This window comes from Erithacus rubecula (genome assembly GCF_903797595.1).
Source record: "Erithacus rubecula genome assembly, chromosome: 13".
NCBI classification, from domain to species: Eukaryota; Metazoa; Chordata; class Aves; order Passeriformes; family Muscicapidae; genus Erithacus; species Erithacus rubecula.
The window spans coordinates 17,896,678-17,909,402 of record NC_136665.1 but is presented as its reverse complement, the minus strand read 5'-3'; the positions used below and the strand labels follow the sequence as shown (position 1 = coordinate 17,909,402).

The following is a 12,725-nucleotide window of genomic DNA, read 5'->3' as shown; positions in this document are numbered from 1 at the left end:
ACCAATGACATGATATTACACAGCATGAAATCTCTCTGACACCTCATCCTCCCAGGGTCTTACACCACAAAAAGAATCAGAAAATCTACACACTCATCATATCTTGACATTTTTCCAATTTCCAAGCCTAAACAAGACACGAGGCTGTTTTCTGAGCCCTGCATGCATCAGCATCATTCAGCATGGGGAGTGATTTTCTGTTTGAAAAGAAACCACACTGAGATTCTAAATTAATATTAAAACCAACCCTCACACTCTTGTTGTCTCCCCAAAGAAACAGAGCTCTGAGCTGGGAAAGGAAAGGAGGTGGGTTCAGCAGATGCAGACATTCCCTTGAATATTGCTCTCAGAAAAACAGAATAGTAGCAAAGCCCTGAGGTATTATCTGCTTTCCACCTGAAAGAATAGGAAAGTGGCTCAATCTGCATTCTCCTCAGTGCATTTTCTTCCCATTTCAGTGACACAAGAGCATCACAACAGGACTCACAGGCAGCAGTGTCAGACTCACAGAGCTCCAGACCTGGCTGCACAGGGACCCAGAGAGGGTACAGTTGTCATTTGTCTAATACAAAATAGAGAGAGAAGGAAAAATTAGTCATGGAAAAGTGAACCACAGGATGAGGCAAACTCAGATTTCACCTCCTTCAGCTCACCCAGCCAGGATGTGAAACTCAGGATCTGCACTTCAGCCCAAGCAGAGCAGGAATTTCAGGAGGAAAAAAGACCAGGAAATCAGTCCCTTGTTCCAGGGGGATGTGGTCGGGTGTTTTTCCATGTGCCTTTAGCCAAGCTGGATCCTTCTCTCCAGAAGGAGCTCCTGAAGGATTCCCCAGGAGCTCCCCCAGCCCTGGTGGAGCCAGGCACCCCCAGGCTGAGTTTAGGGGAGGTTTATCCTTCCCAGACAAGGAAATGCAGCTCTCCACCATCAGCACAACACAGGAGAAGCAGAGTCTGCAGGACGAGTTAAATCCGAGCCTGCTGAATTTCAGAAGCAATTTTTACCAAAAGAAGTGACCTCAAAAACAGCCTGAGAAGAGCCAGACCTTCATCCCCTCTTCATCACCATCTGCAGGAGCTCAGCTGATCTGGGGACAGCTCAGGATCAGCTGGTGACACCTTCACAGAATAAAATTCCCTGAGTCAATCCTCAGAGCTGAACAACCAGTGCCAGGATTGTAAAGAAGGAAATTCCAGATCTTCAAGTGGAAATGAACTGAGGGAATGAAAGATGATTTTCTACTCAATTCTTTGAGGTTTTTTTATCTCTGAACCAAAACTCATAACAGGATGTATTTCACATGGATTTTCATGGAAGAATGGCAATATCCACAGAAATTGTACTGGGAAATAGTTTTGAGAGCTATTCTTAAATTTTCTTTTGTATTATTGCAATCCACACCAAGCAGATAAATAAACCAAGAGTGCAAATAATAAAAATAACCCACTAAAAATAAAATACTACAGGCAATTTTTTTTTGGCTCGGTTACAATTTTATGGTGTGCACACACCCAGGGTTAGCAGTGATATTGTCTTGGCTCTTGGGGGAATATCGAAATCCCAGTAATTCCCCAATAACTCCAGCCTGCAATGAAGTGTTTGCAATATAGAGACAGCCATGTAGTGTATGCCAGGCTGGAGCCTTGAATCTCAGGGTAAATACATCATTTTGCTGGGCTGATAAATAAACTGTGTCCCTCCTAGTCTGGAGGGGTGAGGGCAGGGCCAAGGACACTCAATGCCCATCACCCCTTCCCCAACATTTCTGATTTAAAACATCCCAGGTGCTTCCTTGGCAGCTTTTAATTTCTTTTTATTTTTTATTTTATTTTTTTATTCCAGAAGCACAAAGGAATGATTGCTATTTAATGAACAATAACGTAAGAGAGGAGAAATTCCACTGGCAGATTGCAGCTCCAGCCTTTAATCTTCATTAAGGATTCAAGCACAAGCATCTAAGGCAAGATTCAAGTGGGATGATGAAATTCCTTTTGTTTAATGGATAACAATCAAGGAACACATAATCCCTTATCGCAGCGATTCTGCAACTCCTCTGTCCCTTTTATGTGCATTATACACCCTAATGGCTTTTACAGCAATTCAGGCCACAAGACAAAGCATCAGGCAAAGACTAATTTACAACAATGTTGCCCTAAGAGTGACAAATCCCACCCACAACACTGAAATATTGGGTGCTGTAGGCATTTTATCTCCCAGTCCTGTAAATACTCTTCAAAAAGAGAATTTCCAGGCAACAAGGAAACCTTCCCAGTGCTGTTACATTTCCTTGTGGCTTAATTTCCCTTCTAATTGTTATCTTTTTGAACAGCAGGCTGATTTATCTTCACTCATTAATAAGATTATCTCCCATTAATAGAGATATTGCCCATGTCCTTCCTCCATGCCCTTGCAGGATATCAATGCCACACAAAGTGGAGAGCCCTTAAATGGGATTAATGGGATTATGAGAGAAAAGTGATTTCAAAGGTAATAAATATCACAAACAAAGCAGAATCAGTCATTGAGGAGGTAAATACAAGCAGCTTACAGATTTCAGGGAGGAAATGTAGAGGAAAACCAGGATCTCTGAGTGTGTGTGTGCAGGCAAGGCAAGAGAGGAAATGATGAATGTATGGAAAAATGGGATCAGTGCTCCCTTTTAGTGCATGCCAACATCTGAGGCCAAGGTGCATTTTTTTTAGGAGCTCTCTGCTGCTCACAGCTCTGCTCTGCCCAGCAAAACCCTCAAACACAGGTACAAGCAATTCCTCTCACCACAGCATTATTCAAATCCTCTTGAATTTAAAGGATTTTCCAGCCCTTCCTGAACTATTTTCAGGAGCACTGTCAAGCTCTCCAGGACTACAAGTAATTTAGAAACCTTGCTGATATCAACACTCAGTCATTAATTTTACCTTACAGGCTCTCACTGGTCCTGGAAGCTTTTTGAATAAATCCTTGCTGGAGAAAAGCAGATCCTATGGGAGGTGGAGTAATTTTCTTTAAAAAAAATGCTTATAGAGAGAAAATCCTCAAAAAACATTCAGCAGTTGAAATGGTTAATTGCCTGCTGAGACTATGACTCTTTTTTTCCCCCTGACAAACATCTCACAGTAACTTTTGAAGGAGCTGATTATCCACATTTGGGTTCTCACAGGGAAAGGCAGAGACTCATTGGGTGAATTGTTAATATTCTCTTTGCACCTGCAGGTTCCTACTGACAGGCACATTTTCCAACCACTTCACCATTCTCTGAGTCTTCTCTGTACTCCCTGAAATTTCAAAATTGCATAAATTGTGTGAATACTACCCTGCTCATAAATCCTGGGATGTGTGTGACCTTTTGGTCACCCACTTTCATGGGAGCCATTTTTCCAATGATTATTAAACAGAAATTTTCAAGTAATTTTGTGGCTATTTAGGAGGTCTTAACCAACTGTGTATTACTCACAGTGATATAGAAAGGCCTGATAGGAAATAAAAATAAAAATTCAAAACACTGTTTAAGGGATATTAAATTTCCTGAGTAGTTTCAGATGTTGTCCTTGTCTCTTGATTGAGAACCACCTAAATCTGAAGCAGCCAATCCAAAAGCAGGAATGCCAAATGAAAGAAGAGCTCAGGTTTTCCTGCAGGGTTCAGGGACAGACCCATGAGAAATGTGCATCCCAGAGATTCCATCATTTTATCCAAGCCTTTCATAGCTGCTCTGTTTGTGTCTGTGATTGTACCAGAACTTCTCTCTCTTCTGCTGGGCCACATTTCACCACTCTGCATTATTTGCTGGGGTTTCTTTTCTTTTTTTTTTTTTTTTTTTTTAATAGCAGTGTGACCAAGCAGTCTCCCCCCTCTCTGCTCAATAGATTTATGTTATGTGCAGCTACATCTGTTTCAGTGCCTTAAACTGCTCCAATCTGAGCACTATTGACATTTTCATTATGTGTGAGTTGACAGTACATGGCTGTATTAAGGGATTTCCAACCCTGGCAGGGAGGGGTGTGATCTCTCTTTGCAGAGATTTCTCCCAGATAATGCTTTTCAGCAGGGCAAAATGATAATGCAAAAAAATAAAAAAAAAAATAAAAAAAAAAAAGGAAAAAAAGAAATTAGGATGTTTTAGTCAGTGTAAGAGGAGAAAATCACAGCATCCTTGTGAAATAAGTGCTGGCTGGAGAGCAAGGTATGTGGCATTAATATATATCAGTATCTATATTCCAGAAGGAGAAAGCCAGACTATAATTAGCTGTGAAGCTAAAGTATGAGGAGCATAATAATAACTATTAGTCTAAAAAGGAATATAATGAATAAAAGCTCAATTCACAAAGGAACACAGTGTTAATATTGAAATTTGGACATGGGGAAATGGTAAGCAGTAAAAGAGGAGCATTTAATGACACTTTGTGTCTGGGCAATTTATTCAGGATAGATTAACAAAAAGGGAACAATTATCATTTACAAGAACAAGGAGTGTTTTAAACATGTTTGGTCATTGTCTACAAATCAATCATTGCCTTTGATGTGTCTCCAGTGTGCACAACCTGTGCTGCACAAACACACACACAAAATAGATATAAACACATTAAATCTGCCATTTCCCCACAACAGTTAAAAAATGAGTGGAGGAAAATCCAAACTTCACAGGAGATCTCCCTGGTTGTTGTCCAGATCTGACCTTGAAGGCTCCTCACAGGATTGTCAGTAAGTGCCTCCTCCTGTTATTGACCAATTATTTACACATTTCTATTCAAACCTAAGGCTTGAGAAAAGGGGGGAAAGGGAGGGAAGATAATGTGGCTTTAAAAGCTCCCTCTTGTTGTGGATCCAGACAGAGATAAGTTGGTTAAGCAGCACAAAATGAAAAAGACAGAGAGTGTTGTTGATATTCCCTCAGTGATCCCAGGTTTGTTGGGAGAAGGCAGGATCAAAGAATGGACATTTCTCAATCCAAGCCAGCATCCCAAAGGATGTAATTACATATTGTAGTTACATATTGTAATGTCTTATTGTGTATTATTGCTATTTTCATGTATTACATATTGGAATAGTTCCAGTTAAAATATTGTTTTCTATAAGGTTTGCAGCATAGCCAGTCGATCCTTTTTAATGTAACAAAACAATTTCTGACAATTCAATTCCTTCCTGCTGAGTGTGAAAGGGGAGAGATTCAGGCAGAAGGAGAATTACTGCAACCCCAGAGCTGACAAACCAGTCACATCCTTGTCCTGTGGCTGCATCTTCTCTCCTTTGGTTCCACCAGTGTCTCATTACTCAACACATTAAAACATTTCTGGCACTGCACTAAAAGCTGCCATGCTCTTGACCTGACCCTGTGTCTGTTCCTCCACACTCTGCCTTCAACTTTTCCCCTTTTTCCCCCTCTTCTGCATTAATATTTACACAAATTTCTCTGTGTCATGTAATGATATGGAATTCTCTGTCATCCTGTCACCTGCACCTAAAATCATCTGTTGGTTTTCACTCCCAATTATACTATCTCAGCAGGCAACTATCTCCTTATAAAATATGAAATAAATAAAATAATCTCTTTCATAAATGGATGATGCTCACTGGTGATAACAATGAGTTTTATAATTTACATGGCAGCTTGCTAGAAACTTTATGTGTAGTTTTTCTCTCACATGCAATACATATAATTAATACTTTTAAAATGGCTCAAACACAATCCATGCAGGAAGGTTGTGGAGTTGTGGCACCACAGAATGGTTTGAGTTGGAAAGGACTTTTAGGATCATCTAATTCCACTTTTTTCCATGATCAGGGACATTTCCCACTGTCCCAGGTGCTCCCAGCCCCAATGCCCAACCTGTCCCTGGACAGTTCAGGGATCCAGGGACAGCCACAGCTGCTCTGTGCCAGGACCTCACCACCCTCACAGGGAACAAATCCTTCCTAACATCCAATTTAAATAACTTGCCTGCAAACCAAGAGAGCTTTTCTAAAGGTTCTGATGTTTTCATTTCCATCAGGAAACAAGTGTAAATTTCTACCTGTTCATTAAAATAATTCATATGGGAGTTCCATACCCATCAAGACTGCCTGGCCCACACTGACCCTACAGAAGCAATTTTGTGAAACCTGTACAAATGGAGTTTGTAGAATTACAGGGAACTATTTTCTATACAACATTTTGCCAACACTTCAATAACACAGAATGCAACAGCATTGACTGACCCAATCTGGTTTTATATCACAAAAAAAGCCCCAAAACTTCAGATTTTCTCCCAAAGGTTGTGTCAGTTGAGGATAAATCCTGCACATATAACACAAAACAACAAAATTAATTTGCATTTGCAGCATATTTGGAGAGCTGTGAGGTGCAAGATTGACATGGGGGACTAAAAGAGAGCTTTAGACAAAGCAATTAACATCTCTGTTTTGTGCTATTGATCCAGCTGATCCCTCTGCTAACAAACCTTCCAAAACCAGCCCAGAAAGCCTTTGATAATCATGCAAGATGAAACAGATAACAGCCAAATAATCAATTAAACAGAGCCTTGCAAGGCCTGCTTTGAGGATCAAGAAAGAGCAAGGAGATCAAATGAAAAAAAAAATTATAATTTACAGTCAGGAAAACTCTGTGAGATGTTTATTTGAAGTCCAAAGTGATAACACAATCCCACTTCAGCATCCTGGAGGGATGAGAATGAACTTCTCCTGCTGGAGGAAAAATTCCAGTGCAGGACTGGGGGACCCTCAGCCAGAGCAGGGTCTGGGCTCAGTGACCTGGGAAACTGAAAAAAGAGGTTTTATAGAGGAAAAAACAACAAAAAATAAAAAAGGAACACAGCAGCCCTTTGACTTGTGAAAGTTGTAGCAAATCAGGACGGGGTAAAACAAGGTTATGGGAGCAATTGAGGAGGAAAATAGTTAAAAATATCCTTCATCATCAGGAAAATCTGATAGAAGCAAGCTACAAATAACATAAAACCTGGAAATAAATATTGTTCTATTTCACTTCATACCCAGGTGTTTTGTGTGCTAAGGTAATCTGCTTTTTATCTCAGTAGATGAGATAATGGTTTTTTAGTAGTTAGAATAATGAGTCATTATAACATTTTAAAAAACACACCAAAAAAAACCCCCTCCCAAAACCAAAAAAACAACCAAAATAAACCCCCAAACCAGCCAAAAAGCCCTCCAAATTTAAAACATCTGCCATCATTCCTGTTGGCTGATCATGTATTTTAAGTAATAAACACAAGCATGAGATGGGATAAAGAACAAAAATAAAGACACCCAATTTTTTTGCTGCCTTTCCTTTTCTGCTTGAATCCCAAAACATTTAAATCCTATTTTTTTTTTCATTCAGCTGGGACTTGCAATAGTTATTACCCTGTAGGAAGTAATTCACCAGTCAAAGCATTAAATAGAGATAACTTCAGCCCCACTGGGTCTTTTTAGTCAATAATCTTAAAAAAAAATTCAGATTATCACATTTGGACACCTCAGGTACTTCAGGTGAGCTGTGAAAGTGCTGTCTTTATCAACAGAAATATTAAAAAAAAAAAATAACAAGGAATTTATGGAGTAAAACGGATACATTCAGTATCATGCACACTATTATATCCACAAAAATGTTTTGAGGGGTTAAAATATCCAATCTGAAATGCTGCTGCTGCTTTATTTCTTCTTTACAAAATATTTAAATATTAACATTGATTTGAATCTCTGCTGTGAATTCCAGAATGGCATCAAACAAAAGCAATTCTATAATTTAATTACAGGGTCAGCAACTTCTTACAGAAAGTCAAGTCCAAAGAGTAAAATATAAATGAGTTACTCTGGATATTTCAGTGATTTTTTTTTTCTTTAATTATTATTTTTTTCTCCACCTTCCCTCAGGCAAATGTAACAGCACCAGAACACTTGTCCTGGCAGGATTTCAGCCACCTCCCCTGCTGTTTCCTTGGAAAAGCATCTGCTGGCCCAAAACAGGACTGGAAGGTTTGTGCAAGGCAAGGAATGGAAGCTGCTGGATCATGGTGATGTGGAGCACAGGAAAAGTGATGTCACTGCATCCCCCTGGTGCTCAAAATCCTGAAATCCTGCAGGAATTGGGGAAAAAAAAAAAAAGGAATAGAGAGATGGGCAAAGGCCAGGAAGGCTTTAATGAGACAACAACCAGCAAGTGTGGCAATCCAGCCTTATAGAGGAGTCTCCATTTATTTAGAGAGGAGATATTCCTTTTTGTGAATGCACCCAGTGAGGAGAAAGGGATTTGTAAGCTAAAAAAGAGGGGGAAAAAATAACATCAATTAGCCAGGAATATATTTACTCTGAAATTAGATGACAACCTCTTCCCCATTATTGGGGAAAGGTTACAGAGCAGTGTCCCAAGAGGAGAATATTTCTAATTAGTTTTCAAGTGGCACTTGAGCACTTCATGGAAGGTTTTCCATGGCAAGGACATCTCCTAGAGCAGAGGAGTGATCCCAGCAGATCCCAATCACTCCTCAGAGTGCAGGTACCACCAAAACCTCACCCTTCCTCCTGCTTTTAACACCTCAGGCTCCATCAAACGCCCAAATTCTGGTTTAGGGAGTTCAAGATATATATATTTAAATATTTTAGACCTGTTTCTATTATGAAACATGACACTGCTGCAGCTCCTGCTGCACACACACTGCTGTGGCCCTTGATCTGCAGGGTGTTTAATGAGGGTCCCTGGGGGGATTAGCATGTCAATGGGTGGGAATTGATTTCCTAATCCAGTCCCTGGAAGCTGCTATGATCTGGCACAGCACAAGAAGCAGGAGTTCAAGGTTCTTCACACAGCTCCCACAGCATGTTCTCAAGCCTCTTGATGTGAGAATTAGCTCACTCCTGAAGTCCAATTAATCTGATGAGACTGTCAACAAAGATGTCATTTCTCATCACATTTTTGGGGATGTGGACACCTGTCTAAAACAGAGGATGAGATCATCAGCTCATTAACATTTTCCAGCAGATGGTAAAAAGCTGCATTTCGTATAATTTTTGGGCTGCTCCACGTTTTGTAGCCAGACCTTTGAGCTGTGGGACAACAAAATCAGTTTTTTTCAATCTGAATAGCTGGCAGGCACATATGCACCAACCACCATGATCCTGGAACCAGGATTACAGCACACACAGGAAGAATTAGTCTCAATCCAGACATTTCAATTAACAAATCAATAAATTGGAGAAGAGAATAGATCAGAAATGGGGGAAGGAGATCAGTTAAAAGCTTTCCCTGAGTAAATCCAGATTTCACCCAATATTCCTTCCCCTGGAATGTTTCAGTGTGGGATGTTTCAGTTCTCTGTAGGGTCACAATCCCATCCTTGTGAGGTCTGTGAGCAGGAGCTCTGCCTGGTCCTACAGAGACACTTTCATGGCTCACAGGTCCCAGCTGCTGCTGGAGGAGGTGGCAGCTCCACACTCCTCAACAGGAGCAGGAACCCTCTGAAACCCCTGCACTGCTGGGTCTCAGTCCCATTCCTACAGCAAAGCTGTTTAACAAAACTGGAGCAAAACCAGTTTCCAGCTGAGTTAAATATGGCAAAAAGAGAACTTGTAAATGGACAACCTAGTCAGGATTATTGCAGGAATACCCAAAGGTGGAGTTTTCTCAGCATCTAGAGAAGCTGCTGTCAAATAAAAAGAATATTTTTGAAGGCTTGATGAGGAGCCCCCTTTTTTCCCTTAACCACACAACTCTCACTCCACAGCCCCCACATTGCTTTGGCTGCTCAGATGTGTCACAGCACAAATTGGCATCCTTCCTATTTTTGATATTGTCTAATTCCCTGGGTCATTAGTTATGTAATCATAATCATTTTTTCTGCTGGGCTGATTGGTGTGATCCATCTCGTCTCCTTTTCTCATCTCACCTCTTTAGTAGTGTTGGAGCAGGGATGGGAACATCCAAGTCCCTCAGGGCACCATCTGCTGCTACCCTGAGCAGGGAGGACTAAATGAATGACATACTGTACAGTACTTCCTACTCATTAGTTACTGATTCCTTATGCTGCTGTTTCTCCATTCATTCCATTACAGGTTTTCACTAATTTGTTCATTTCTAGCCCCTTTCCTTTCTGCCCCCACCTAAAGGCTTCACAAAATAGGGGGAAAAGCCTAAAGGGTGAGAAAGTGTTAATAATATGAGCATGGGAACAAAGGAAAGCCCAGGAGATCAGTGTTCAAACTATGAACAGGAAAAAAAAAGACATGAAAAACACTCCCAGACATCACAAAGTAACAGGGATTGAATATAAAAGTGAATTTATCCATGGCTGTGAGTCACCTGCCCGTGGGTAAACGCTCACACTCCACAGTCCTGTTAACACAACAGATGAATCTTTTATATGTAAATAACACCAGCTCAAAAAGCTCTGCCTCCTTTCCCAAAAGGATAAAAATCCAGGAAACAATTAGGAGATGCCTTCTGAAGTTGTGTGTGCACCTCCACCGTGTACCTGCCCTGCTGCAGGAGGCACTGCCCCAGGATAAAGGAGCATTTGCATTTCCCCCACTCTGTGTTCATCTCCCTAAAACAGATTGCTTCTTTTATTGTTCTGTGTAGCACCGTAAATGTAGATGGCCTTTGAAAGCCAAATATCACTCTTGTTAAGTAATTGTCAATTAAATTCGGTATTAATTATTCTTAATAGCCCAAGCTCATCTGCTGTTTTCCACGTGTCTCCTTTTTGAACGGTTCTAATGTCAGAGCAGATGAATCTCAGTTTGGAGGTTTACTTAAACCCCACATTTAATAAAATCACTCTATTGTTGGGTGAATGTGTAAAGCTCTGGAATGAAACTGCCAGAGCTGGTTACAGAATCTCCCAGCCACTGCAGGCACATCCAGCTCCTGTAAGCAAACATCAAATGATGACAGAAAATGCAATAACTTAATAACCAATCCAGGCTATAATTATACTGCCAGTCAAAACCTTTGCTCTTTTAATATGTGGTGTTGAAAGAGATGTCTTCCCATCTGAATTAAGACAGAAAAACGTCAAGAATTCCATTTCTCTCTGAATTTCCCCTCTCCACCTGGGACAGGGTGCCTGGGAGGATGGAGAGGCTGTGCCCTGTGTCCTTCCAGCACAGCAGCACCAAGGTCTGAGCAGGAATGGCAGGAGCAGCCAAACCTGCAGGAGATCACTCCATCACTCCATGGGATGATAGACAATCCCTCTGCCCATGCTCATCTCCTGCTGGGAAAGGCTGCAAACCCCTCTGAAGACAGCAATAAATGGTGTTTCCCCCTCGAGGTGAAGCTCAGGGGCTGTTCCAGGGTCAGATTCACCCTGCTCCAGGCTGGCTGTGCTGGCATTCCTCTGCTGCTGCTCAGGAGCAGCTCAGTGCTCCCAGAGAGCTGCTGCCTCATTAGGCAGGAGCAGGAGGAGGAGGAAAGGGAAAAACAAAGGTGATCGCTCACCTCTGCCCCCAGCCCTGACCAGCTGCTGCTCAGGGTTTGTGCTGGGACAGGGTTTGTTCCTGCTGTTCCTCTTGGTCTGGAAATTGCATTTTTTAAAAAAAATTGTGGTTTAGTTTGCATTGTTACAGCACAGAGGGACCTGGTGCACAAGCAAGGGGTCAAAGATACCCCCAGTCAATCTGTCACTTCTCAGCAGAATGCAAGGGGACATTAAGCAGTTCTAAGATCCATGAAATCCCAGGGAATAAAATAATGGCACTCCCTGAAATGGGGGCTGTGTTTTTCACACAACAGCCTCATACCAAACAGCAGAACAGGACATGGGGTAAAATTCATAACAAACAAATTTAAAAGGATCCTCAGTTCAGAGCCTGTAAGAGGCATTCTTCAAATGCCTTACAGCCATTCATTCTTCCTTATATCCATGTGAATGTTCCCCCTTGGCCTTTTGTTTCCATTTTAGCTTTCTAAGCCTCTGTGCCATTCCAGAAACTGTTTCCCCCCTCTCCCTGTCCCTTCCCATTCTACCTCTGCAAGGCTCTTTCTCCTGTGTGACTTGGCATTTAAATTCTGTTTTGCTTCTTAAACCTTTTTATATTTCCCCTACTAGACTGATTCTCCTTTTCCATTAAGCTGGATTTTTTTTTTTTTCTTTTAATCCCCCACCCTAAACCAGAGCATTTGATGCTGTCCAAGGGCAGGCCTTGCCATGTTCTCATTTCCAAATGTCACTGCAGCAGGGCTGGAGTGCTGCTCGGGCTCTGGGAGCTGTGTTGGCACAGAACAAAGGCCTTGTTTTCCCTCCTTCCTCCTCCAGGAACAGCTTGCAGTGACATTTTAGCAAAAGTCAGGCTCTTTCTGCAGCTCCTCCCCTTGCTTACAGCAGCAATCCCCAGTCCATTTAGGAGAAGCCCCCAAAGACTGACCCAAAAAGCAGAAAAGCAGACAGAGCCCCTCATTCCTGTCTGGCTGCCTTGATTTCAGCCAAGATCTCAGATGTTTGCCCCCTTTGTCAAGTGTTTAATTGTAATTTGTAATCTTTACTTCAGCACATTAACTCCAACAGGGAGATTTTTGTGGGGAACCCAGCAGGGTCAGAGACAACCTTGATGTCACCAGGACTGAAGAGCTAAGTGCTCATTTCTAGCATAAATGATATAAAATCTTATTCAGCAAAAGGTTATGCAAAGAAACCCAAGACATCACCAAATAAACTCATTTTGAGACCTCACTGCCAGACCCAGCCTCTCTCCAAACCTCCTGGGCAACCTCAGAAGCTTTGGACTCACAAAGTCCAGAGAG

General features: G+C 41.6%; 1 long non-coding RNA gene across 1 annotated transcript in view; it reads left to right on the top strand.

Annotated features, from left to right (window-relative positions):
* Positions 1-12,379, top strand: part of LOC306807627 — a 356,348-nt gene extending 343,969 nt beyond the window's left edge. Inside the window, exon 3 of the long non-coding RNA XR_013775761.1 lies at positions 12,366-12,379. This is a non-coding gene — a long non-coding RNA (uncharacterized lncRNA). The remainder of the gene's footprint in view (positions 1-12,365) is intronic.
* The last annotated feature ends 346 nt before the right edge of the window (positions 12,380-12,725 follow it).